Source organism: Electrophorus electricus, chromosome 1 (genome assembly GCF_041902795.1).
Source record: "Electrophorus electricus isolate QZ-2024a chromosome 1, ASM4190279v1, whole genome shotgun sequence".
Taxonomy (NCBI): domain Eukaryota; kingdom Metazoa; phylum Chordata; class Actinopteri; order Gymnotiformes; family Gymnotidae; genus Electrophorus; species Electrophorus electricus.
The window spans coordinates 8,965,490-8,993,227 of NC_137497.1; the positions used below are offsets into that span (position 1 = coordinate 8,965,490).

Here is a 27,738-nt window from a genome sequence, read left to right on the forward strand (position 1 = left end):
TTAGGTGTACAAGTTCAACACACGCAAAGGCTGGGACACTTCTAAGAATGTGGAAGAGCGCAGGGAGCAGGTTAGCAGCTTCTCTTTTAGAAGGAACTCCTTTAGAATTGATTTATCCTGACTACAAAAACAACTGCTCACCATGTCTGTAATTTCAGTCTAGTTGGTTGGGTTTATTATTTAGCCAAGAGTGAAATAATAATGAAATTTACAGTATACTTTTACATCACCATATTGCTTTTTATAAACATAGTGAACACTACATGCAAATACAACATTTATACATGCAAATACAAGAAGTATTCAGATTTCTTTTCAATGGGAGTTTATAGTGCTATGTTTATTTATGAGGGATATGGGGAGCCTAGCTGGGATTTTCAATATATGAAGAATTCTTTGCAGACCTGGAGTAAGGTGGGACAAGGCGCATGGTGTAAAACCCAATAAGACTCCTGGGTCTGAAATAGTCATTTTTGCTGCCACACAGTTGAAAGGATCCCCTCCTCTGCTTGTGAAGCGTGCACTGATAAGAGAGGCTGCCGCTCAGGCAGATGTTTCTGTGTCGAAGGCCACACACACATCTGAGCTGAAGCAGGAAGTTGAGAGGGGGACTTCTGGAGGAGGAGCGGACGGCAAGCCCAACCTGCCCTCTATACTAACCTTGCCTCTCTACAGCAGGGTGAGACTTCGGCGCACGGCTCCAGCCACCTTGTAAATATTTCTACTGCATTCATGATGCTGGGTGAAAAACTGTAGAGTTATGCCTCCTAGCATGACTGATATTAAAAATAGGCGGCTATCACATTTTTATAGATGATTCATGTTTTAAACTGTCTGACTTTGAATTTTTCTGTGGTTATTCTGTCTGCTCTCTGCCTAACCTCATTTGGGAGGCTTACTCTCTCCCTTACAGGTCTGCTCAAGCAGCTGAGCTGATGCTGTTGACCAGGGCCTGCCATCTACTCCGGGATCAGGTTGTCACCATCTACAATGATTCCTGTTATGCGTTTGGGATTCCTCATGACTTGGGTAAGATTTGGCACTCCAGGGGGTTCCGCACCTCTGACAGTAAGACCATTTCTAATCCAGGACTAGTGTCTGCACTTTTGTCTGCATGTACACTACCAGCTCAGCTGGCTATTGTAAAGGTCAAGGGTCATGATACAACCTCTGAGTCTGACACTGGCGATGCCTTAGCGGACGAGATCACACATTGGGCAGCTGTTAATGGCCCCTCTTGCACATATGCTATGTCCTTGACATGTGAAGCTGTCTCCATGGTTTCTCATTGCTTGGTGCCGAATGATATCGATCTGTGTTTCTTACAAACTCAGAGTACACAACAGGACTGCTCTCACTGGGTTGATTAGGGCTGTAGTCCTGATTAAAATGGTCTAATCCGTGACCTGGAGGGGCGTATCACCTTTCCTAAATCTATTTAGCCATTTCTTGTGCGCCATTTTCATGGGATTTCACATATTGCACAAAGGGGGAGTGACGGCTAACATTCAAAAACAGTTTTGTATCTCTGCAAAATGTATAACTGTAAAACTCCTCCTAGATTGCTGTTTAACCTGTGCCAGAAGCAACCAGGGTAAAACACAAGCCAAATATGATGCCTTACTGGCTCCAGAATATCCCTTTCAGTGTCTACAGATAGACTTTACACACATTCCACCTTGTGGTCAGTTGAAGTACTTGCTAGTGATTGTAGACAGGTTTTCTAAGTGGACTGAGGCATTTCCCTGTTCTAAGGAAGACGCCCGCACTGTGGTTAAAATCCTAGCCAAGGATATAATACCGAGGTACGGTGTCCCTTGTGTAATAGACTCAGATCAGGGACCCTGTTTCATTTCTAAGGTAACTCAGAAACTATGCACCTACCTAACTATTGACTGGAAGTTTCACATCTCTTATCATCCTCAGTCATCTGGCATTTTTGAGAGAATGAATCATACCTTGAAAGAAAGGTTGACAAAGGTCATGATGGAAACAGGAAAGAAGTGGATAGATCTACTGCCAGCAGTGTTGTGTGAGATCAGAATGACGCCCAGTGCCACCACCAAATTGTCTCCATTTTACGTAATTTTTGGTAGACCCCAACGCAACGTCTCTGCTTATGAGCCATAATGTAACTGCTTGACCGAGAGCTCCTCACTCGAGGTCATCCGCTCCCTCTTCTTGCATACTTTACCCCTCCCTTTCTCTTTCGCTCTCCCCATCTCTCTCTACGTACACGAGCAGCTCATGGCTGGGTCATGCTGACTGCATCTAATCTTTACTAACCTTGTCTTTTTCCTTTCTACGTAGACCCTTAGAACATTCCTCACTTTTCCCCGTCATCCTGTAGATTTAGATAGTAGATATAGGACACATATATACTCTGTGCTTTCCTCAGTAAAGTGGAACTCTCTTGATTCACTTCATCCTAATACAGATTACAGAATAATTCACACAATCATAGCCAGTGGACCTATTGATATCCAAAGAGCAGAAGTTAGAATTCAACATGCCTGTCATCCCATTGGAACTTATGCTAACTGCATTTAGATTTAAAAAACTGATCAAAATGTTTCCTCTTTCATTTAAGTCATCACATCCTTGTTCAGAGAATTCTTGCTTCCTTACGGGACTCCCTGGAAGTTCAGGAAACACGTGTAAGAGCCCTGCTGTTCACACTGCCTTGTGTAACCCTAGTCAGATGTTTCTATCAACAAAAATACAAAACAAAAAGAACAACAAAACTCCCCAAAACTGCAAACCATCATAAGACAGTAAAACTGTTCTAGGTACAGGTGCAATGTAGCGATTCCTGAAAAATGTATTTTCATCTTGATCAGGTCCACTCCTTGGTCCTCTGTGTTTCTTTGCACCTATAAGGTTTGTCTTGTACATATTTGTTTGTTGGTGGAGTTGTTTGTTTTTACACTGCTTGTTTACATTGTTTGTTCACCTCCTGTCAGAGGGTGTATGTATTGTTTCTGTCATTTAGGCATCTGATAAAGTGACAAAGGAATTAATCTACAAAACCAAACCGAGTCGATCTACAACAGGTGGTAGTGTGCCACACTGACAGTGGTAGAAAAGAGAATTTTTTTAAAACCAGAATTTACAGAATTAATTTTTCATGTTACATTCTATGTTACATAAAAAATAAATTTACTTCAGATCTCAAGGCAGAGCTGTCTACTGTATGGCAAATAGTACATTGTTAATACATGGATTTAATTAAGTATTGAACACACTCGTATTGGCTGAATGAACCTTTCACTTTTCTGTCATGTCTATCTGCCTAACTATCAGGTGTGTGTGTGTGTGTATGTGTGTGTGTGTTAACTCTTCTCTCAGACTGTCAGCTGGAGAAATTACCCATGAGACCACGGAACAAGGCACGAGTCATTGGCGCAGCGAAACACACGCACAAGTTCTGCAGTGTGGAAGAGGATGAGAGCATGTACTTGAAAAGGTGTGTGTGTGTGTGTGTGTGTGTGTGTGTGTGTGCGTGCGCACACGTGTGTTTGTTATTGTATGGTTGATGGATATGAATGTGCCGGGCAGTGGTAGCTCAGTGGTTAAGGTACTTGACTTTTAATTTAAAGGTTCAAGTTAGCACTGTTGGGCTCCTGAGCAAGGCCCTTAACCTTCAATTGCTCAACTTGTACTCAGTCATAATTGTAAGTCGCTTTGGATAAAAGTGTCAGCTAAATGGCATGAATGTATTGGTACATTACTATTCTAATAAATAATTAAAATGATCAAGGCTGGCTGTGTTTGTGTTTGTAAACAAAGGTGGCTGTGGTGTTTGTAAACAGGCTAAATGTCTTTCAGGGCAGGGGGGATCGAGTGACAGTACCAGAAGTGTGGGAAGTACGATGACCTTCACTCACATCAAATTCAAATCTAAAATGTAGAGAATTTCTCTGTATACCAAAAAAAGGAAAGAAAACCAGTTCAGTTGCAGAACATACACACAAGCACACGATGATACACAGTGACATGAATTACATTCCATTAATGTTAGTGCTTTGCTATAAATACTCTCGCTCTCTCTCTCATATACACACACACATACTTCTTCTTCATAATTTCTGGTGTTTTAAAGGCTTTTCTCTCTGTGTGTGTGTGTGTGTGTGTGTGTGTGTGTGTGTGTGTGTGTGTGTGTGCAACTGTCTTCCAGGTGATGATGAAACGCACCAAAGACATGGGCAAGTTCAGTTCTGTTACCATGGAAGAGATCGAGGCGGTGAGTGCTGTGCTGTGATTGGATCTTTGTGCTGAAACCAAGCTGTATGGATTGTGATTGGCTGATGATAAAAATTTAGATTACTCTAGCGTTCTAGCCAGAATACATGTTTGGCTGCTGTTAGTATACAGTGTTTATTCTTTAACCAGGGTATTTGGAGTTACCTGAGTTAGCTGAAAATTTATGTTATACCCTGCACAGGTCACTGTCTGGCCTGCTTCCGGACACCCGAGTGAGTTGTGAAGGGCTTGGTGATTACCTGATGAGTTTAGGCAGGTGTGTTGGCCTTGATGAAGTACAGTAATATGCAGACCAGGGGTCCTGTGGGCTGGACCTGGAACCTGCTGGTATGGCCTCGGCCCGGGGTGCCCTCGCCCAGTGTAAGCAGTTGCATAGTTCCGTATGTCCCTCCAATGTAGTGGGATTGTCTCCCTGTTGTGATGTGACCAGTTGTCTGTAGTGATACACTTGTGATTGCTTTGAAATATCTGATAGATTCAAATTCATACATAGTAATTGGTGACATAATTGATTCCTTGTTCTTCTAAAAGGGAGTATTAACAACAAGTGCTGTGAACGCTGTGATTGGCTGCTTCTTTTTTTTTTCTAAAAGGGAATATTATAAACAATAAGTGATGTGAACGTTGTGATTGCCACCTCCTCTGGAAGAAGCAGCCAGACTCTTATACTCAGAATGCTAAAGTCATCGAGAAACAACTAGGGAGGAAAGGAATGAGCAAGAAAAGACTGCAGGAACTGGTGAGACCACATATACACACACACACACACACACACACACACACACACACACACACACACAAGAAAGAAAAGAGCTGGTGAGAACACCCACTTTCTGACAGTCATGCTCACAAAGATAACCAAATAAATATACCCATCCTCTCCCTCACACGGTGGAACGCACCTGTCTGTCAGGCGAGTATATAAACCCTCGTGTAGAACCGAGGGGGAAACTGGTCTGATGAGGTGAACAGCACAGGCTGTGTGTTACACATGAGACTGCGTTCACACGGCATGTTCAGTGTGTTATATGTAATGAAAAACACCTTTGTGCTGTGTTCAGTGTGTTATATGTAATGAAAAACACCTTTGTGCTGTGTTAAATATAATGAAGTTTGTAGATGTTTAATGTGTGTTAGTGTGTGGCGCAGTGTGTGTGTTAACATATACATGTTCAGTGTGTGTGTGTGTGTGTGTGTGTGTGTGTTAACGTGGACATGTTCAGTGTGTGTGTGTGTGTGTGTGTTAACGTGGACATGTTCAGTGTGTGTGTGTGTGTGTGTGTGTTAACGTGGACATGTTCAGTGTGTGTGTGTGTGTGTGTTAACGTGGACATGTTCAGTGTGTGTGTGTGTGTGTGTTAACGTGGACATGTTCAGTGTGTGTGTGTGTGTGTGTTAACGTGGACATGTTCAGTGTGTGTGTGTGTGTGTGTTAACGTGGACATGTTCAGTGTGTGTGTGTGTGTGTGTTAACGTGGACATGTTCAGTGTGTGTGTGTGTGTGTGTTAACGTGGACATGTTCAGTGTGTGTGTGTGTGTGTGTTAACGTGGACATGTTCAGTGTGTGTGTGTGTGTGTGTTAACGTGGACATGTTCAGTGTGTGTGTGTGTGTGTGTTAACGTGGACATGTTCAGTGTGTGTGTGTGTGTGTGTTAACGTGGACATGTTCAGTGTGTGTGTGTGTGTGTGTTAACGTGGACATGTTCAGTGTGTGTGTGTGTGTGTGTTAACGTGGACATGTTCAGTGTGTGTGTGTGTGTGTGTTAACGTGGACATGTTCAGTGTGTGTGTGTGTGTGTGTTAACGTGGACATGTTCAGTGTGTGTGTGTGTGTGTGTTAACGTGGACATGTTCAGTGTGTGTGTGTGTGTGTGTTAACGTGGACATGTTCAGTGTGTGTGTGTGTGTGTGTTAACGTGGACATGTTCAGTGTGTGTGTGTGTTAACGTGGACATGTTCAGTGTGTGTGTGTGTTAACGTGGACATGTTCAGTGTGTGTGTGTGTGTTAACGTGGACATGTTCAGTGTGTGTGTGTGTGTTAACGTGGACATGTTCAGTGTGTGTGTGTGTGTTAACGTGGACATGTTCAGTGTGTGTGTGTGTGTTAACGTGGACATGTTCAGTGTGTGTGTGTGTGTGTGTTAACGTGGACATGTTCAGTGTGTGTGTGTGTGTGTGTTAACGTGGACATGTTCAGTGTGTGTGTGTGTGTGTGTTAACGTGGACATGTTCAGTGTGTGTGTGTGTGTGTGTTAACGTGGACATGTTCAGTGTGTGTGTGTGTGTGTGTTAACGTGGACATGTTCAGTGTGTGTGTGTGTGTGTGTTAACGTGGACATGTTCAGTGTGTGTGTGTGTGTGTGTTAACGTGGACATGTTCAGTGTGTGTGTGTGTGTGTGTGTGTTAACGTGGACATGTTCAGTGTGTGTGTGTGTGTGTGTGTGTTAACGTGGACATGTTCAGTGTGTGTGTGTGTGTGTGTGTTAACGTGGACATGTTCAGTGTGTGTGTGTGTGTGTGTGTGTTAACGTGGACATGTTCAGTGTGTGTGTGTGTGTGTGTTAACGTGGACATGTTCAGTGTGTGTGTGTGTGTGTGTGTTAACGTGGACATGTTCAGTGTGTGTGTGTGTGTGTTGACGTGGACATGTTCAGTGTGTGTGTGTGTGTGTGTGTGTGTTAACGTGGACATGTTCAGTGTGTGTGTGTGTGTGTGTGTTAACGTGGACATGTTCAGTGTGTGTGTGTGTGTGTGTGTTAACGTGGACATGTTCAGTGTGTGTGTGTGTGTGTGTGTGTTAACGTGGACATGTTCAGTGTGTGTGTGTGTGTGTGTGTTAACGTGGACATGTTCAGTGTGTGTGTGTGTGTGTGTTAACGTGGACATGTTCAGTGTGTGTGTGTGTGTGTGTTAACGTGGACATGTTCAGTGTGTGTGTGTGTGTGTGTTAACGTGGACATGTTCAGTGTGTGTGTGTGTGTGTGTTAACGTGGACATGTTCAGTGTGTGTGTGTGTTAACGTGGACATGTTCAGTGTGTGTGTGTGTTAACGTGGACATGTTCAGTGTGTGTGTGTGTGTGTGTGTGTTAACGTGGACATGTTCAGTGTGTGTGTGTGTGTGTGTGTGTTAACGTGGACATGTTCAGTGTGTGTGTGTGTGTGTGTGTGTTAACGTGGACATGTTCAGTGTGTGTGTGTGTGTGTGTGTGTTAACGTGGACATGTTCAGTGTGTGTGTGTGTGTGTGTGTGTTAACGTGGACATGTTCAGTGTGTGTGTGTGTGTGTGTGTGTTAACGTGGACATGTTCAGTGTGTGTGTGTGTGTGTGTGTTAACGTGGACATGTTCAGTGTGTGTGTGTGTGTGTGTTAACGTGGACATGTTCAGTGTGTGTGTGTGTGTGTGTTAACGTGGACATGTTCAGTGTGTGTGTGTGTTAACGTGGACATGTTCAGTGTGTGTGTGTGTTAACGTGGACATGTTCAGTGTGTGTGTGTGTGTGTGTGTGTTAACGTGGACATGTTCAGTGTGTGTGTGTGTGTGTGTGTGTTAACGTGGACATGTTCAGTGTGTGTGTGTGTGTGTGTGTGTGTGTTAACGTGGACATGTTCAGTGTGTGTGTGTGTGTGTGTGTTAACGTGGACATGTTCAGTGTGTGTGTGTGTTAACGTGGACATGTTCAGTGTGTGTGTGTGTGTGTTAACGTGGACATGTTCAGTGTGTGTGTGTGTGTTAACGTGGACATGTTCAGTGTGTGTGTGTGTGTGTGTTAACGTGGACATGTTCAGTGTGTGTGTGTGTGTGTGTTAACGTGGACATGTTCAGTGTGTGTGTGTGTGTGTGTGTGTGTTAACGTGGACATGTTCAGTGTGTGTGTGTGTGTGTGTTAACGTGGACATGTTCAGTGTGTGTGTGTGTGTGTGTGTGTTAACGTGGACATGTTCAGTGTGTGTGTGTGTGTGTGTTAACGTGGACATGTTCAGTGTGTGTGTGTGTTAACGTGGACATGTTCAGTGTGTGTGTGTGTGTTAACGTGGACATGTTCAGTGTGTGTGTGTGTGTTAACGTGGACATGTTCAGTGTGTGTGTGTGTGTGTGTTAACGTGGACATGTTCAGTGTGTGTGTGTGTGTGTGTTAACGTGGACATGTTCAGTGTGTGTGTGTGTGTGTTAACGTGGACATGTTCAGTGTGTGTGTGTGTGTGTTAACGTGGACATGTTCAGTGTGTGTGTGTGTGTGTGTTAACGTGGACATGTTCAGTGTGTGTGTGTGTGTGTGTTAACGTGGACATGTTCAGTGTGTGTGTGTGTGTGTGTTAACGTGGACATGTTCAGTGTGTGTGTGTGTGTGTGTTAACGTGGACATGTTCAGTGTGTGTGTGTGTGTGTGTTAACGTGGACATGTTCAGTGTGTGTGTGTGTGTGTGTTAACGTGGACATGTTCAGTGTGTGTGTGTGTGTGTGTTAACGTGGACATGTTCAGTGTGTGTGTGTGTGTGTGTTAACGTGGACATGTTCAGTGTGTGTGTGTGTGTGTGTTAACGTGGACATGTTCAGTGTGTGTGTGTGTGTGTGTTAACGTGGACATGTTCAGTGTGTGTGTGTGTGTGTGTTAACGTGGACATGTTCAGTGTGTGTGTGTGTGTGTGTGTTAACGTGGACATGTTCAGTGTGTGTGTGTGTGTGTGTGTGTTAACGTGGACATGTTCAGTGTGTGTGTGTGTGTGTGTGTGTGTTAACGTGGACATGTTCAGTGTGTGTGTGTGTGTGTGTTAACGTGGACATGTTCAGTGTGTGTGTGTGTGTGTGTGTGTTAACGTGGACATGTTCAGTGTGTGTGTGTGTTAACGTGGACATGTTCAGTGTGTGTGTGTGTGTGTGTGTTAACGTGGACATGTTCAGTGTGTGTGTGTGTGTGTGTGTGTTAACGTGGACATGTTCAGTGTGTGTGTGTGTGTGTTAACGTGGACATGTTCAGTGTGTGTGTGTGTGTGTGTGTGTTAACGTGGACATGTTCAGTGTGTGTGTGTGTGTGTGTGTTAACGTGGACATGTTCAGTGTGTGTGTGTGTGTGTGTGTGTGTTAACGTGGACATGTTCAGTGTGTGTGTGTGTGTGTGTTAACGTGGACATGTTCAGTGTGTGTGTGTGTGTGTGTGTTAACGTGGACATGTTCAGTGTGTGTGTGTGTGTGTTAACGTGGACATGTTCAGTGTGTGTGTGTGTGTGTGTGTGTGTTAACGTGGACATGTTCAGTGTGTGTGTGTGTGTGTGTGTTAACGTGGACATGTTCAGTGTGTGTGTGTGTGTGTGTGTTAACGTGGACATGTTCAGTGTGTGTGTGTGTGTGTTAACGTGGACATGTTCAGTGTGTGTGTGTGTGTGTGTGTGTTAACGTGGACATGTTCAGTGTGTGTGTGTGTGTGTGTGTTAACGTGGACATGTTCAGTGTGTGTGTGTGTGTGTGTGTGTTAACGTGGACATGTTCAGTGTGTGTGTGTGTGTGTGTGTTAACGTGGACATGTTCAGTGTGTGTGTGTGTGTGTGTTAACGTGGACATGTTCAGTGTGTGTGTGTGTGTGTGTTAACGTGGACATGTTCAGTGTGTGTGTGTGTGTGTGTTAACGTGGACATGTTCAGTGTGTGTGTGTGTTAACGTGGACATGTTCAGTGTGTGTGTGTGTTAACGTGGACATGTTCAGTGTGTGTGTGTGTTAACGTGGACATGTTCAGTGTGTGTGTGTGTGTGTGTGTGTTAACGTGGACATGTTCAGTGTGTGTGTGTGTGTGTGTGTGTTAACGTGGACATGTTCAGTGTGTGTGTGTGTGTGTGTGTGTTAACGTGGACATGTTCAGTGTGTGTGTGTGTGTGTGTGTGTTAACGTGGACATGTTCAGTGTGTGTGTGTGTGTGTGTGTGTTAACGTGGACATGTTCAGTGTGTGTGTGTGTGTGTGTGTGTTAACGTGGACATGTTCAGTGTGTGTGTGTGTGTGTGTGTGTTAACGTGGACATGTTCAGTGTGTGTGTGTGTGTGTGTGTTAACGTGGACATGTTCAGTGTGTGTGTGTGTGTGTGTTAACGTGGACATGTTCAGTGTGTGTGTGTGTTAACGTGGACATGTTCAGTGTGTGTGTGTGTTAACGTGGACATGTTCAGTGTGTGTGTGTGTGTGTGTGTGTTAACGTGGACATGTTCAGTGTGTGTGTGTGTGTGTGTGTGTTAACGTGGACATGTTCAGTGTGTGTGAGTGTGTGTGTGTGTTAACGTGGACATGTTCAGTGTGTGTGTGTGTGTGTGTGTGTGTTAACGTGGACATGTTCAGTGTGTGTGTGTGTGTGTGTGTTAACGTGGACATGTTCAGTGTGTGTGTGTGTGTGTGTGTTAACGTGGACATGTTCAGTGTGTGTGTGTGTGTGTGTTAACGTGGACATGTTCAGTGTGTGTGTGTGTGTGTGTGTTAACGTGGACATGTTCAGTGTGTGTGTGTGTGTGTGTGTTAACGTGGACATGTTCAGTGTGTGTGTGTGTGTGTGTGTTAACGTGGACATGTTCAGTGTGTGTGTGTGTGTGTGTGTTAACGTGGACATGTTCAGTGTGTGTGTGTGTGTGTGTGTTAACGTGGACATGTTCAGTGTGTGTGTGTGTGTGTGTGTTAACGTGGACATGTTCAGTGTGTGTGTGTGTGTGTGTGTTAACGTGGACATGTTCAGTGTGTGTGTGTGTGTGTGTGTTAACGTGGACATGTTCAGTGTGTGTGTGTGTGTGTGTGTTAACGTGGACATGTTCAGTGTGTGTGTGTGTGTTAACGTGGACATGTTCAGTGTGTGTGTGTGTGTTAACGTGGACATGTTCAGTGTGTGTGTGTGTGTTAACGTGGACATGTTCAGTGTGTGTGTGTGTGTTAACGTGGACATGTTCAGTGTGTGTGTGTGTGTTAACGTGGACATGTTCAGTGTGTGTGTGTGTGTGTGTGTTAACGTGGACATGTTCAGTGTGTGTGTGTGTGTGTGTGTTAACGTGGACATGTTCAGTGTGTGTGTGTGTGTGTGTGTGTTAACGTGGACATGTTCAGTGTGTGTGTGTGTGTGTGTGTTAACGTGGACATGTTCAGTGTGTGTGTGTGTGTGTTAACGTGGACATGTTCAGTGTGTGTGTGTGTGTTAACGTGGACATGTTCAGTGTGTGTGTGTGTGTTAACGTGGACATGTTCATGTGTGTGTGTGTGTGTTAACGTGGACATGTTCAGTGTGTGTGTGTGTGTTAACGTGGACATGTTCAGTGTGTGTGTGTGTGTGTGTTAACGTGGACATGTTCAGTGTGTGTGTGTGTGTGTGTTAACGTGGACATGTTCAGTGTGTGTGTGTGTGTGTGTTAACGTGGACATGTTCAGTGTGTGTGTGTGTGTGTGTTAACGTGGACATGTTCAGTGTGTGTGTGTGTGTGTGTGTGTGTTAACGTGGACATGTTCAGTGTGTGTGTGTGTGTGTGTGTTAACGTGGACATGTTCAGTGTGTGTGTGTGTGTGTGTTAACGTGGACATGTTCAGTGTGTGTGTGTGTGTGTGTTAACGTGGACATGTTCAGTGTGTGTGTGTGTGTGTGTGTGTTAACGTGGACATGTTCAGTGTGTGTGTGTGTGTGTGTGTGTTAACGTGGACATGTTCAGTGTGTGTGTGTGTGTGTGTGTGTTAACGTGGACATGTTCAGTGTGTGTGTGTGTGTTAACGTGGAACGTGGACATGTTCAGTGTGTGTGTGTGTGTGTGTGTGTTAACGTGGACATGTTCAGTGTGTGTGTGTGTGTGTGTGTTAACGTGGACATGTTCAGTGTGTGTGTGTGTGTGTGTTAACGTGGACATGTTCAGTGTGTGTGTGTGTGTGTGTTAACGTGGACATGTTCAGTGTGTGTGTGTGTGTGTGTTAACGTGGACATGTTCAGTGTGTGTGTGTGTGTGTGTTAACGTGGACATGTTCAGTGTGTGTGTGTGTTAACGTGGACATGTTCAGTGTGTGTGTGTGTTAACGTGGACATGTTCAGTGTGTGTGTGTGTGTGTGTGTGTTAACGTGGACATGTTCAGTGTGTGTGTGTGTGTGTGTGTGTGTGTGTTAACGTGGACATGTTCAGTGTGTGTGTGTGTGTGTGTGTGTGTTAACGTGGACATGTTCAGTGTGTGTGTGTGTGTGTGTGTTAACGTGGACATGTTCAGTGTGTGTGTGTGTTAACGTGGACATGTTCAGTGTGTGTGTGTGTGTTAACGTGGACATGTTCAGTGTGTGTGTGTGTGTTAACGTGGACATGTTCAGTGTGTGTGTGTGTGTGTGTTAACGTGGACATGTTCAGTGTGTGTGTGTGTGTGTGTGTTAACGTGGACATGTTCAGTGTGTGTGTGTGTGTGTGTGTTAACGTGGACATGTTCAGTGTGTGTGTGTGTTAACGTGGACATGTTCAGTGTGTGTGTGTGTGTTAACGTGGACATGTTCAGTGTGTGTGTGTGTGTTAACGTGGACATGTTCAGTGTGTGTGTGTGTGTGTGTTAACGTGGACATGTTCAGTGTGTGTGTGTGTGTGTGTTAACGTGGACATGTTCAGTGTGTGTGTGTGTGTGTTAACGTGGACATGTTCAGTGTGTGTGTGTGTGTGTGTTAACGTGGACATGTTCAGTGTGTGTGTGTGTGTGTGTTAACGTGGACATGTTCAGTGTGTGTGTGTGTGTGTGTTAACGTGGACATGTTCAGTGTTGGACATCAGTGTGTGTGTTGTGTGTGTGTGTGTTAACGTGGACATGTTCAGTGTGTGTGTGTGTGTGTGTGTTAACGTGACATGTTCAGGTGGTTAACGTGGACATGTTCAGTTGTTTTAACGTGGACATGTTCAGTGTGTGTGTGTGTTGTTAACGTGACATGTTCAGTGTGTGTGTGTGTGTGTGTTAACGTTCAGTGTGTGTGTTAACGTGGACATGTTCAGTGTGTGTGTGTGTGTGTGTGTTAACGTGGACATGTTCAGGTGTGTGTGTGTGTGTGTTGTTAACGTGGACATGTTCAGTGTGTGTGTGTGTGTGTGTTAACGTGGACATGTTCAGTGTGTGTGTGTGTGTGTGTTAACGTGACATGTTCAGTGTGTGTGTGTGTGTGTGTGTGTTAACGTGGACATGTTCTGTGTGTGTGTGTGTTAAAACGTGGACATGTTCTGTGTGTGTGTGTGTGTTAACGTGGACATGTTCAGTGTGTGTGTGTGTGTGTGTTAACGTGGACATGTTCAGTGTGTGTGTGTGTGTGTGTGTTACTGTGGACATGTTTGTGTGTGTGTGTGTGTGTGTGTAACGTGGACATGTTCCAGTGTGTGTGTGTGTGTGTGTTAAACGTGGACATGTTCAGTGTGTAGTGTGTGTGTGTGTTAACGTGGACATGTTCAGTGTGTGTGTGTGTGTGTGTTAACGTGGACATGTTCAGTTGTGTGTGTGTGTGTGTGTTAACGTGGACATGTTCAGTGTGTGTGTGTGTGTGTTTAACGTGGACATGTTCAGTGTGTGTGTGTGTGTGTTAACCGTGGACATGTTCAGTGTGTGTGTGTGTGTGTGTGTGTTAACGTGGACATGTTCAGTGTGTGTGTGTAACGTGGACATGTTCAGTGTGTGTGTGTGTGTGTGTGTTAACGTGGACATGTTCAGTGTGTGTGTGTGTGTGTGTGTTAACGTGGACATGTTCAGTGTGTGTGTGTGTGTGTGTTAACGTGGACATGTTCAGTGTGTGTGTGTGTGTGTGTTAACGTGGACATGTTCAGTGTGTGTGTGTGTGTGTGTTAACGTGGACATGTTCAGTGTGTGTGTGTGTGTGTGTTAACGTGGACATGTTCAGTGTGTGTGTGTGTTAATGTGGACATGTTCAGTGTGTGTGTGTGTTAACGTGGACATGTTCAGTGTGTGTGTGTGTGTGTGTGTGTTAACGTGGACATGTTCAGTGTGTGTGTGTGTGTGTGTGTGTTAACGTGGACATGTTCAGTGTGTGTGTGTGTGTGTGTGTGTTAACGTGGACATGTTCAGTGTGTGTGTGTGTGTGTGTGTTAACGTGGACATGTTCAGTGTGTGTGTGTGTGTGTGTTAACGTGGACATGTTCAGTGTGTGTGTGTGTGTGTGTTAACGTGGACATGTTCAGTGTGTGTGTGTGTGTGTGTTAACGTGGACATGTTCAGTGTGTGTGTGTGTTAACGTGGACATGTTCAGTGTGTGTGTGTGTTAACGTGGACATGTTCAGTGTGTGTGTGTGTGTGTGTGTGTGTTAACGTGGACATGTTCAGTGTGTGTGTGTGTGTGTGTGTGTTAACGTGGACATGTTCAGTGTGTGTGTGTGTGTGTGTGTGTGTTAACGTGGACATGTTCAGTGTGTGTGTGTGTGTGTGTTAACGTGGACATGTTCAGTGTGTGTGTGTGTGTGTGTGTTAACGTGGACATGTTCAGTGTGTGTGTGTGTGTGTGTTAACGTGGACATGTTCAGTGTGTGTGTGTGTGTTAACGTGGACATGTTCAGTGTGTGTGTGTGTGTGTGTGTTAACGTGGACATGTTCAGTGTGTGTGTGTGTGTGTGTGTTAACGTGGACATGTTCAGTGTGTGTGTGTGTGTGTGTGTTAACGTGGACATGTTCAGTGTGTGTGTGTGTGTTAACGTGGACATGTTCAGTGTGTGTGTGTGTGTGTGTTAACGTGGACATGTTCAGTGTGTGTGTGTGTGTGTTAACGTGGACATGTTCAGTGTGTGTGTGTGTGTGTTAACGTGGACATGTTCAGTGTGTGTGTGTGTGTTAACGTGGACATGTTCAGTGTGTGTGTGTGTGTTAACGTGGACATGTTCAGTGTGTGTGTGTGTGTTAACGTGGACATGTTCAGTGTGTGTGTGTGTGTTAACGTGGACATGTTCAGTGTGTGTGTGTGTGTTAACGTGGACATGTTCAGTGTGTGTGTGTGTGTGTGTGTGTTAACGTGGACATGTTCAGTGTGTGTGTGTGTGTGTGTGTTAACGTGGACATGTTCAGTGTGTGTGTGTGTGTGTGTGTGTTAACGTGGACATGTTCAGTGTGTGTGTGTGTGTGTGTGTGTTAACGTGGACATGTTCAGTGTGTGTGTGTGTGTGTGTGTTAACGTGGACATGTTCAGTGTGTGTGTGTGTGTTAACGTGGACATGTTCAGTGTGTGTGTGTGTGTTAACGTGGACATGTTCAGTGTGTGTGTGTGTGTTAACGTGGACATGTTCAGTGTGTGTGTGTGTGTGTGTTAACGTGGACATGTTCAGTGTGTGTGTGTGTGTGTGTTAACGTGGACATGTTCAGTGTGTGTGTGTGTGTGTGTTAACGTGGACATGTTCAGTGTGTGTGTGTGTGTGTGTGTGTGTGTTAACGTGGACATGTTCAGTGTGTGTGTGTGTGTGTGTGTTAACGTGGACATGTTCAGTGTGTGTGTGTGTGTGTGTGTTAACGTGGACATGTTCAGTGTGTGTGTGTGTGTGTGTGTTAACGTGGACATGTTCAGTGTGTGTGTGTGTGTGTGTTAACGTGGACATGTTCAGTGTGTGTGTGTGTGTGTGTGTGTTAACGTGGACATGTTCAGTGTGTGTGTGTGTGTGTGTGTGTTAACGTGGACATGTTCACTGTGTGTGTGTGTGTGTGTGTGTTAACGTGGACATGTTCAGTGTGTGTGTGTGTGTTAACGTGGACATGTTCAGTGTGTGTGTGTGTGTGTGTGTGTTAACGTGGACATGTTCAGTGTGTGTGTGTGTGTTAACGTGGACATGTTCAGTGTGTGTGTGTGTGTGTGTGTTAACGTGGACATGTTCAGTGTGTGTGTGTGTGTGTGTGTTAACGTGGACATGTTCAGTGTGTGTGTGTGTGTGTGTGTGTTAACGTGGACATGTTCAGTGTGTGTGTGTGTGTGTGTGTGTGTTAACGTGGACATGTTCAGTGTGTGTGTGTGTGTGTGTGTGTTAACGTGGACATGTTCAGTGTGTGTGTGTGTGTGTGTGTGTTAACGTGGACATGTTCAGTGTGTGTGTGTGTGTTAACGTGGACATGTTCAGTGTGTGTGTGTGTGTTAACGTGGACATGTTCAGTGTGTGTGTGTGTGTGTGTTAACGTGGACATGTTCAGTGTGTGTGTGTGTGTGTGTGTGTGTGTTAACGTGGACATGTTCAGTGTGTGTGTGTGTGTGTGTGTTAACGTGGACATGTTCAGTGTGTGTGTGTGTGTGTGTTAACGTGGACATGTTCAGTGTGTGTGTGTGTGTGTGTTAACGTGGACATGTTCAGTGTGTGTGTGTGTGTGTGTGTGTGTTAACGTGGACATGTTCAGTGTGTGTGTGTGTGTGTGTGTGTTAACGTGGACATGTTCACTGTGTGTGTGTGTGTGTGTGTGTTAACGTGGACATGTTCAGTGTGTGTGTGTGTGTTAACGTGGACATGTTCACTGTGTGTGTGTGTGTGTGTGTGTTAACGTGGACATGTTCAGTGTGTGTGTGTGTGTTAACGTGGACATGTTCAGTGTGTGTGTGTGTGTGTGTTAACGTGGACATGTTCTGTGTGTGTGTGTGTGTGTGTTAACGTGGACATGTTCAGTGTGTGTGTGTGTGTGTGTTAACGTGGACATGTTCAGTGTGTGTGTGTTAACGTGGACATGTTCAGTGTGTGTGTGTTAACGTGGACATGTTCAGTGTGTGTGTGTTAACGTGGACATGTTCAGTGTGTGTGTGTTAACGTGGACATGTTCAGTGTGTGTGTGTTAACGTGGACATGTTCAGTGTGTGTGTGTTAACGTGGACATGTTCAGTGTGTGTGTTAACGTGGACATGTTCAGTGTGTGGTGGACATGTTCAGTGTGTGTGTGTGTGTTAACGTGGACATGTTCAGTGTGTGTGTGTGTGTTAACGTGGACATGTTCAGTGTGTGTGTGTGTGTTAACGTGGACATGTTCAGTGTGTGTGTGTGTGTTAACGTGGACATGTTCAGTGTGTGTGTGTGTGTGTTAACGTGGACATGTTCAGTGTGTGTGTGTGTGTTAACGTGGACATGTTCAGTGTGTGTGTGTGTGTTAACGTGGACATGTTCAGTGTGTGTGTGTGTGTTAACGTGGACATGTTCAGTGTGTGTGTGTGTGTTAACGTGGACATGTTCAGTGTGTGTGTGTGTGTTAACGTGGACATGTTCAGTGTGTGTGTGTGTGTTAACGTGGACATGTTCAGTGTGTGTGTGTGTGTTAACGTGGACATGTTCAGTGTGTGTGTGTGTGTTAACGTGGACATGTTCAGTGTGTGTGTGTGTGTTAACGTGGACATGTTCAGTGTGTGTGTGTGTGTTAACGTGGACATGTTCAGTGTGTGTGTGTGTGTGTTAACGTGGACATGTTCAGTGTGTGTGTGTGTGTGTTAACGTGGACATGTTCAGTGTGTGTGTGTGTGTGTTAACGTGGACATGTTCAGTGTGTGTGTGTGTGTGTTAACGTGGACATGTTCAGTGTGTGTGTGTGTGTGTTAACGTGGACATGTTCTGTGTGTGTGTGTGTGTGTGTGTTAACGTGGACATGTTCAGTGTGTGTGTGTGTGTGTGTTAACGTGGACATGTTCAGTGTGTGTGTGTGTGTTAACGTGGACATGTTCAGTGTGTGTGTGTTAACGTGGACATGTTCAGTGTGTGTGTGTTAACGTGGACATGTTCAGTGTGTGTGTGTTAACGTGGACATGTTCAGTGTGTGTGTGTTAACGTGGACATGTTCAGTGTGTGTGTGTTAACGTGGACATGTTCAGTGTGTGTGTGTTAACGTGGACATGTTCAGTGTGTGTGTGTTAACGTGGACATGTTCAGTGTGTGTGTGTTAACGTGGACATGTTCAGTGTGTGTGTTAACGTGGACATGTTCAGTGTGTGTGTTAACGTGGACATGTTCAGTGTGTGTGTGTGTGTTAACGTGGACATGTTCAGTGTGTGTGTGTGTGTTAACGTGGACATGTTCAGTGTGTGTGTGTTAACGTGGACATGTTCAGTGTGTGTGTGTTAACGTGGACATGTTCAGTGTGTGTGTGTTAACGTGGACATGTTCAGTGTGTGTGTGTTAACGTGGACATGTTCAGTGTGTGTGTGTTAACGTGGACATGTTCAGTGTGTGTGTGTTAACGTGGACATGTTCAGTGTGTGTGTGTTAACGTGGACATGTTCAGTGTGTGTGTGTTAACGTGGACATGTTCAGTGTGTGTGTTAACGTGGACATGTTCAGTGTGTGTGTTAACGTGGACATGTTCAGTGTGTGTGTGTGTGTTAACGTGGACATGTTCAGTGTGTGTGTGTGTGTTAACGTGGACATGTTCAGTGTGTGTGTGTGTGTTAACGTGGACATGTTCAGTGTGTGTTTGTGTGTTAACGTGGACATGTTCAGTGTGTGTGTGTGTGTTAACGTGGACATGTTCAGTGTGTGTGTTAACGTGGACATGTTCAGTGTGTGTGTTAACGTGGACATGTTCAGTGTGTGTGTGTGTGTTAACGTGGACATGTTCAGTGTGTGTGTGTGTGTTAACGTGGACATGTTCAGTGTGTGTGTGTGTGTTAACGTGGACATGTTCAGTGTGTGTGTGTGTGTTAACGTGGACATGTTCAGTGTGTGTGTGTGTGTGTGTGTTAACGTGGACATGTTCAGTGTGTGTGTGTGTGTGTGTGTTAACGTGGACATGTTCAGTGTGTGTGTGTGTGTGTGTGTTAACGTGGACATGTTCAGTGTGTGTGTGTGTGTGTGTGTTAACGTGGACATGTTCAGTGTGTGTGTGTGTGTGTGTTAACGTGGACATGTTCAGTGTGTGTGTGTGTGTTAACGTGGACATGTTCAGTGTGTGTGTGTGTGTTAACGTGGACATGTTCAGTGTGTGTGTGTGTGTTAACGTGGACATGTTCAGTGTGTGTGTGTGTGTTAACGTGGACATGTTCAGTGTGTGTGTGTGTGTTAACGTGGACATGTTCAGTGTGTGTGTGTGTGTTAACGTGGACATGTTCAGTGTGTGTGTGTGTGTTAACGTGGACATGTTCAGTGTGTGTGTGTGTGTGTGTTAACGTGGACATGTTCAGTGTGTGTGTGTGTGTGTGTGTTAACGTGGACATGTTCAGTGTGTGTGTGTGTGTGTGTGTGTTAACGTGGACATGTTCAGTGTGTGTGTGTGTGTGTGTGTGTTAACGTGGACATGTTCAGTGTGTGTGTGTGTGTGTGTGTTAACGTGGACATGTTCAGTGTGTGTGTGTGTGTGTGTTAACGTGGACATGTTCAGTGTGTGTGTGTGTGTTAACGTGGACATGTTCAGTGTGTGTGTGTGTGTTAACGTGGACATGTTCAGTGTGTGTGTGTGTGTGTGTTAACGTGGACATGTTCAGTGTGTGTGTGTGTGTGTGTTAACGTGGACATGTTCAGTGTGTGTGTGTGTGTGTGTTAACGTGGACATGTTCAGTGTGTGTGTGTGTGTGTGTTAACGTGGACATGTTCAGTGTGTGTGTGTGTGTGTGTGTGTGTGTTAACGTGGACATGTTCAGTGTGTGTGTGTGTGTGTGTGTTAACGTGGACATGTTCAGTGTGTGTGTGTGTGTGTGTTAACGTGGACATGTTCAGTGTGTGTGTGTGTGTGTGTTAACGTGGACATGTTCAGTGTGTGTGTGTGTGTGTGTGTGTTAACGTGGACATGTTCAGTGTGTGTGTGTGTGTGTGTGTGTGTTAACGTGGACATGTTCACTGTGTGTGTGTGTGTGTGTGTGTTAACGTGGACATGTTCAGTGTGTGTGTGTGTGTTAACGTGGACATGTTCAGTGTGTGTGTGTGTGTGTGTGTGTTAACGTGGACATGTTCAGTGTGTGTGTGTGTGTTAACGTGGACATGTTCAGTGTGTGTGTGTGTGTGTGTGTTAACGTGGACATGTTCAGTGTGTGTGTGTGTGTGTGTGTTAACGTGGACATGTTCAGTGTGTGTGTGTGTGTGTGTGTGTTAACGTGGACATGTTCAGTGTGTGTGTGTGTGTGTGTGTGTGTTAACGTGGACATGTTCAGTGTGTGTGTGTGTGTGTGTGTGTTAACGTGGACATGTTCAGTGTGTGTGTGTGTGTGTGTGTGTTAACGTGGACATGTTCAGTGTGTGTGTGTGTGTTAACGTGGACATGTTCAGTGTGTGTGTGTGTGTTAACGTGGACATGTTCAGTGTGTGTGTGTGTGTGTGTTAACGTGGACATGTTCAGTGTGTGTGTGTGTGTGTGTGTGTGTGTTAACGTGGACATGTTCAGTGTGTGTGTGTGTGTGTGTGTTAACGTGGACATGTTCAGTGTGTGTGTGTGTGTGTGTTAACGTGGACATGTTCAGTGTGTGTGTGTGTGTGTGTTAACGTGGACATGTTCAGTGTGTGTGTGTGTGTGTGTTAACGTGGACATGTTCAGTGTGTGTGTGTGTGTGTGTGTGTTAACGTGGACATGTTCACTGTGTGTGTGTGTGTGTGTGTGTTAACGTGGACATGTTCAGTGTGTGTGTGTGTGTTAACGTGGACATGTTCAGTGTGTGTGTGTGTGTGTTAACGTGGACATGTTCTGTGTGTGTGTGTGTGTGTGTTAACGTGGACATGTTCAGTGTGTGTGTGTGTGTGTGTTAACGTGGACATGTTCAGTGTGTGTGTGTTAACGTGGACATGTTCAGTGTGTGTGTGTTAACGTGGACATGTTCAGTGTGTGTGTGTTAACGTGGACATGTTCAGTGTGTGTGTGTTAACGTGGACATGTTCAGTGTGTGTGTGTTAACGTGGACATGTTCAGTGTGTGTGTGTTAACGTGGACATGTTCAGTGTGTGTGTGTGTGTTAACGTGGACATGTTCAGTGTGTGTGTGTGTGTTAACGTGGACATGTTCAGTGTGTGTGTGTGTGTTAACGTGGACATGTTCAGTGTGTGTGTGTGTGTTAACGTGGACATGTTCAGTGTGTGTGTGTGTGTTAACGTGGACATGTTCAGTGTGTGTGTGTGTGTTAACGTGGACATGTTCAGTGTGTGTGTGTGTGTTAACGTGGACATGTTCAGTGTGTGTGTGTGTGTTAACGTGGACATGTTCAGTGTGTGTGTGTGTGTTAACGTGGACATGTTCAGTGTGTGTGTGTGTGTGTTAACGTGGACATGTTCAGTGTGTGTGTGTGTGTTAACGTGGACATGTTCAGTGTGTGTGTGTGTGTTAACGTGGACATGTTCAGTGTGTGTGTGTGTGTTAACGTGGACATGTTCAGTGTGTGTGTGTGTGTTAACGTGGACATGTTCAGTGTGTGTGTGTGTGTTAACGTGGACATGTTCAGTGTGTGTGTGTGTGTTAACGTGGACATGTTCAGTGTGTGTGTGTGTGTTAACGTGGACATGTTCAGTGTGTGTGTGTGTGTTAACGTGGACATGTTCAGTGTGTGTGTGTGTGTGTTAACGTGGACATGTTCAGTGTGTGTGTGTGTGTGTTAACGTGGACATGTTCAGTGTGTGTGTGTGTGTGTTAACGTGGACATGTTCAGTGTGTGTGTGTGTGTGTTAACGTGGACATGTTCAGTGTGTGTGTGTGTGTGTTAACGTGGACATGTTCTGTGTGTGTGTGTGTGTGTGTTAACGTGGACATGTTCAGTGTGTGTGTGTTAACGTGGACATGTTCAGTGTGTGTGTGTTAACGTGGACATGTTCAGTGTGTGTGTGTTAACGTGGACATGTTCAGTGTGTGTGTGTTAACGTGGACATGTTCAGTGTGTGTGTGTTAACGTGGACATGTTCAGTGTGTGTGTGTTAACGTGGACATGTTCAGTGTGTGTGTGTTAACGTGGACATGTTCAGTGTGTGTGTGTTAACGTGGACATGTTCAGTGTGTGTGTGTTAACGTGGACATGTTCAGTGTGTGTGTTAACGTGGACATGTTCAGTGTGTGTGTTAACGTGGACATGTTCAGTGTGTGTGTGTGTGTTAACGTGGACATGTTCAGTGTGTGTGTGTGTGTTAACGTGGACATGTTCAGTGTGTGTGTGTGTGTTAACGTGGACATGTTCAGTGTGTGTGTGTGTGTTAACGTGGACATGTTCAGTGTGTGTGTGTGTGTTAACGTGGACATGTTCAGTGTGTGTGTGTGTGTTAACGTGGACATGTTCAGTGTGTGTGTTAACGTGGACATGTTCAGTGTGTGTGTGTGTGTTAACGTGGACATGTTCAGTGTGTGTGTGTGTGTTAACGTGGACATGTTCAGTGTGTGTGTGTGTGTGTTAACGTGGACATGTTCAGTGTGTGTGTGTGTGTGTTAACGTGGACATGTTCAGTGTGTGTGTGTGTGTGTTAACGTGGACATGTTCAGTGTGTGTGTTAACGTGGACATGTTCAGTGTGTGTGTTAACGTGGACATGTTCAGTGTGTGTGTTAACGTGGACATGTTCAGTGTGTGTGTTAACGTGGACATGTTCAGTGTGTGTGTTAACGTGGACATGTTCAGTGTGTGTGTTAACGTGGACATGTTCAGTGTGTGTGTTAACGTGGACATGTTCAGTGTGTGTGTTAACGTGGACATGTTCAGTGTGTGTGTTAACGTGGACATGTTCAGTGTGTGTGTTAACGTGGACATGTTCAGTGTGTGTGTTAACGTGGACATGTTCAGTGTGTGTGTTAACGTGGACATGTTCAGTGTGTGTGTTAACGTGGACATGTTCAGTGTGTGTGTTAACGTGGACATGTTCAGTGTGTGTGTTAACGTGGACATGTTCAGTGTGTGTGTTAACGTGGACATGTTCAGTGTGTGTGTTAACGTGGACATGTTCAGTGTGTGTGTTAACGTGGACATGTTCAGTGTGTGTGTTAACGTGGACATGTTCAGTGTGTGTGTTAACGTGGACATGTTCAGTGTGTGTGTTAACGTGGACATGTTCAGTGTGTGTGTTAACGTGGACATGTTCAGTGTGTGTGTTAACGTGGACATGTTCAGTGTGTGTGTTAACGTGGACATGTTCAGTGTGTGTGTTAACGTGGACATGTTCAGTGTGTGTGTTAACGTGGACATGTTCAGTGTGTGTGTTAACGTGGACATGTTCAGTGTGTGTGTTAACGTGGACATGTTCAGTGTGTGTGTTAACGTGGACATGTTCAGTGTGTGTGTTAACGTGGACATGTTCAGTGTGTGTGTTAACGTGGACATGTTCAGTGTGTGTGTTAACGTGGACATGTTCAGTGTGTGTGTTAACGTGGACATGTTCAGTGTGTGTGTTAACGTGGACATGTTCAGTGTGTGTGTTAACGTGGACATGTTCAGTGTGTGTGTTAACGTGGACATGTTCAGTGTGTGTGTTAACGTGGACATGTTCAGTGTGTGTGTTAACGTGGACATGTTCAGTGTGTGTGTTAACGTGGACATGTTCAGTGTGTGTGTGTTAACGTGGACATGTTCAGTGTGTGTGTGTTAACGTGGACATGTTCAGTGTGTGTGTGTTAACGTGGACATGTTCAGTGTGTGTGTGTGTGTGTTAACGTGGACATGTTCAGTGTGTGTGTGTGTGTGTTAACGTGGACATGTTCAGTGTGTGTGTGTGTGTGTGTGTCCTGGTCACGTGTGTTCTGATGAGACACATGAATAGAAACAGAAATGATAAATAAGTAATATGTGGAAATAAAGCTGCCCCCTTAACCATGATGCGTCAGAGGTGGGAACCGCGTTTTACTGCAGTGCATTTGATGTTTTTCCTAAATATGCAGCCTGTGTTTTTGTGTGTGATAACATGAGAGAGGAAGAATTTTTCTAAGCCAGCTGAAATTTTTTATACATGTTTATTTACATTTGTTTTTCCTTTTAAATAAAGCTTTACAGAGACTACTCTACCTCCTGATGGCTGACATCATGATGTTTTACTTACCTGTCCAACTACTGGTCTGCTCTTAACGTCGAAACACTCTCTCCCTCACACTCACACTCTCTCTCTCTCTCTCTCTCTCTCTCTCTCTCTCTCTCTCTCTCTCTCTCTCTCTCTCTCTCTCACTCACTCACTCTTGCATGCTGGCTTTCAGTAACACTGCCCACCACCACCTGCAGCTCCCGTTCTCCACCTGTACCTTGTGGCCTCTGCCCCCCGCCCCACCCCCCACCCCACCTGGCTGACAGAGAGTACTTGGCCATTCCAGCCAACCCGAGCATCAGGGTCAGCTGTTCCAGAGGACAGACGAGTGTCACGGCAGACGCAGCGCGGTTAAACACACCGAACAAGTCGCTGGCGTAGCATTAAAGGCGGCCCGGGTGCTGCTGAGCGTGTCACTGCTTCAGAACCCAGACTGGGCGGAGTTGCTGGTGAGGATGATGGGAGATTACGGGATTTCACATCCCCAGTGCCAGAGTCCTGGCCCAGAAATGAGGAACTTCTGGAAGGTTCTGCCATTAGCAGTTTGGGCCTGTTAATCTGGAACCCTGGAAATCCCATCTGCTAGTCAAGCATAATCAGAGGGGAATTATATTCAAAGTGAAACAAAATAGCCATTGATCTGGTTTTAGTAGTGCATGAATATATCAGGATTATCAGGAATCCCTGTGGTTTGACATCCCTGAACTTCAGTGGGAATAACCAGTTTTACAATCACCAGAGGACCACACTCGTTAAAATCAAGGCTCTGAAGTGTGTGTGTGTGTGTGTCGTCAGTATTGTATAGCATAGTAAGTCCACTCAAACACTGCGTCATAGCCGTTTATAAGAGACATAGTTATTACACATCAAGCACAGACATTTCCATCAGTGTGCATGTTTATTTATTAACATCTTCAGGGTCTTCACTTGGATGTCCTGCATGAACTTAACCTCCTCTGTGTGTGTGTGTGTGTGTGTGTGTGTGTGTGTGTGTGTGTGTGTGTGTGTGTTTCTGTGTCCTGTTGGTAAAGGTTAATACCTGTCTCAAGAGATTGTGTATGTGAGAGAGAATGAGAGAGAGAGAGGAGAAGAGAGAGCGAAAGAGAGAGAGAAAAGGGAGAGATGGTTCTTTTGTGAGTGTCCTGTGTACATTTATGTCCTCTATTCACCATTACACTGATCTAAGACCTCTATTCTCCAGTACACTGTAATGATTAGGCCCTCTATTCACCAGTGCACTGCAGTGATCTAAGCCCTCTATTCACCAGTACACTGTAATGATCTAAGCACTCTATTCATCAGTACACTGCAGTGATCTATGCCCCCTGTTTCTCTTGCACAAACTAGCTGTTGGGACCTGGTACATCTGGTCAGCACATTCTCACCCATAAACAGGCCAGGTTAGATGCTGTAGCTCTCCATACAGAGTACCATTATAGAATATAAGATCAACTATAGAACAGCTCTGTGGATTACTTTTCTGTCATAATTATTTAAAAATAATTTATTATCAATTAATGGTATTATTCCAATTCACGTGTCATGGACAAAAATTGCCCATTATGATACTAATTAAAGGTTAGCCCATATTACTTCTTATGTACTCCTGTTTAAATTGTTGTTATTATATCTGACATGTACTGCTGTCTGGTTTGTTATTATAGCTTTTTAACCCTATGACATAGTCTGTACAAGGCTTTCAAGACGACATTAATCAAGAATGTTCCTTCTGTCTTGTTAATTATTGTCAATAATGTGCTAACATTATGAATGGAGGTTTTATGAATATTAATACATTTTCACAGCATTCCCTGCTGCCTACTTCATAAAGGCTGTTGTCGGGGCAACCAAGTCTATTATGACGCCACATAGCGAGTATATATATTTTAGTGTGCTGCGCAGTTTTCTGTTATAACGACTTTGATCGCATCATGGCAGAATATCAGGTAAGTTTCCCCTTCCATCCTCATGAAACCGGGAGGTTAGAAATGATGGAAATTGTGCGCCGTCGGTTTTGGGGAAAGTGTAGCCGTTGTCATAACTACGGAGAGAATATCTGTGTTTAGCAGCAACCACAGAGGATGTCGCTTTGTGTATTTAGTTCACTATGCTAATGCTAGCTAGCTTGTTAACTAACGGTAGGGTTTAGGTATTTCATATCTAATATTAGCTAGCTAGCTAACATGTGGCTAGAGTTAGTTTAGCCTCCTGTATTGACACTATTTTCATTATGTTTTCCCACCGGTTTTTGGGCGGTCCACTTTTTAGCCTTTTGATGTGGAACTATTCTGTTTACACTTGTTTGTAATACTGAGTTACAGATGATCGATGTAAAATTATCAACGGCTTCCACCAATGAAAGAACCTCATATGGCTCAGAACCCCAAACGAGCACAACACACTTTGGGGTTCCTACTGTCTCTCTTTGTGCAGTACACCACTGTCTTCGTACAGTTTTCCTGAAGGTAGAAAAGGAATTCTGTACAAGTGTTGCTGGGTCACAGGTGACACAACCATGGAATGGCCATTTTACCTCTGCAGCTGAATGTGTGCATGGGCTTTTGTTCAGTGCAACTGGAGTGCATGTGGAGAATAGGATGGACCTCCCTGAGGAGTTCCACAGTTCAGTCATTGAAGCTGTGTATAATGAGCTCCTCAGAAGAATTGAGGCCAGGAAAAATGTGAATGTGACCCAAGCATTCATCAGTGGTGGTCTGGTGCTTGGAGGAGCCTTATCATTTGTTAAGGTCATTCAGAGGAAAGATCTGGCCCAGTTCCTCTACTGTCCCTCCACAGACGGCTCAAGATCTGCAAAGCTGACAACAGTAAGGACCACTGTATCTGGTGTGGCTGAAGCTAAGACCAGGCAGACACACTGGATACATCGCCTAATGGGGAGGATCTCAAGAACTGTCAGGAAGGTAAAGTAGTGGTCTATTTTATATATTTATGTTCTTAATGAATTTAGTAGCATGACAGTCCATGGAAGAACAAGAACAAGCTCTGAGTTTTGGTGTGCATAAAAGTAAGGCTCTTCAGAAGCAGAGAAAAACAGTTTGCTTTTTAGAAAGCTCGAATGTTAAACACCATTTGGTTTCTGATGGTATTTCTTTCTCGTTTTAGATCTACACCGGAAGCCGAACTTTCTGCAAAAGATGTCAGAGCTCTCTCACAGAGGATAAGCTCCATGTTTAAAAAACAAAAACAAAAAACACTTCACAAGTGATGGTGTTGATGCTCTCCTTTATGAAGAATCAGTTCCATGTTTAAAAAATGTGGAAATAAATAAAGATGTACTGATGTAAAATGTAGACCAGTCACTTCACTCACTATCTGACATGATATATAGACACATGAAGAGAGAGAATAAGGCACCATAAAACCCATGAACACATAAATTACATAGAACAAGTTTCAGTATGTAAATTCTCTTTAAGGTGTTTACAACATGTAGACAGTGGAAGGATTTTTGAAGTGTTTGTAATGGTAGCAGTTCCTGGGATGAGCAGAGACCGGACATTGAGACCGCTTCCAAACGCACACACGCCTGCTCCCTGCTTTCATAGACCCAGGCAGTGCAAACACCAGGAATTATAGGCAGA

The 27,738-nt window shown here is 44.6% G+C and overlaps 1 long non-coding RNA gene across 1 annotated transcript; it reads left to right on the top strand.

Annotated features, from left to right (window-relative positions):
* Nucleotides 1–27,426, top strand: LOC145657039 (uncharacterized). The gene is made up of 10 exons (XR_014122856.1): nt 1–70; nt 488–679; nt 914–1,029; nt 3,349–3,466; nt 3,829–3,867; nt 4,178–4,243; nt 4,445–4,519; nt 4,857–5,002; nt 24,309–27,057; nt 27,260–27,426. It is a non-coding gene; the product is annotated as an uncharacterized LOC145657039 (long non-coding RNA).
* Nucleotides 27,427–27,738: the final 312 nt, after the last annotated feature.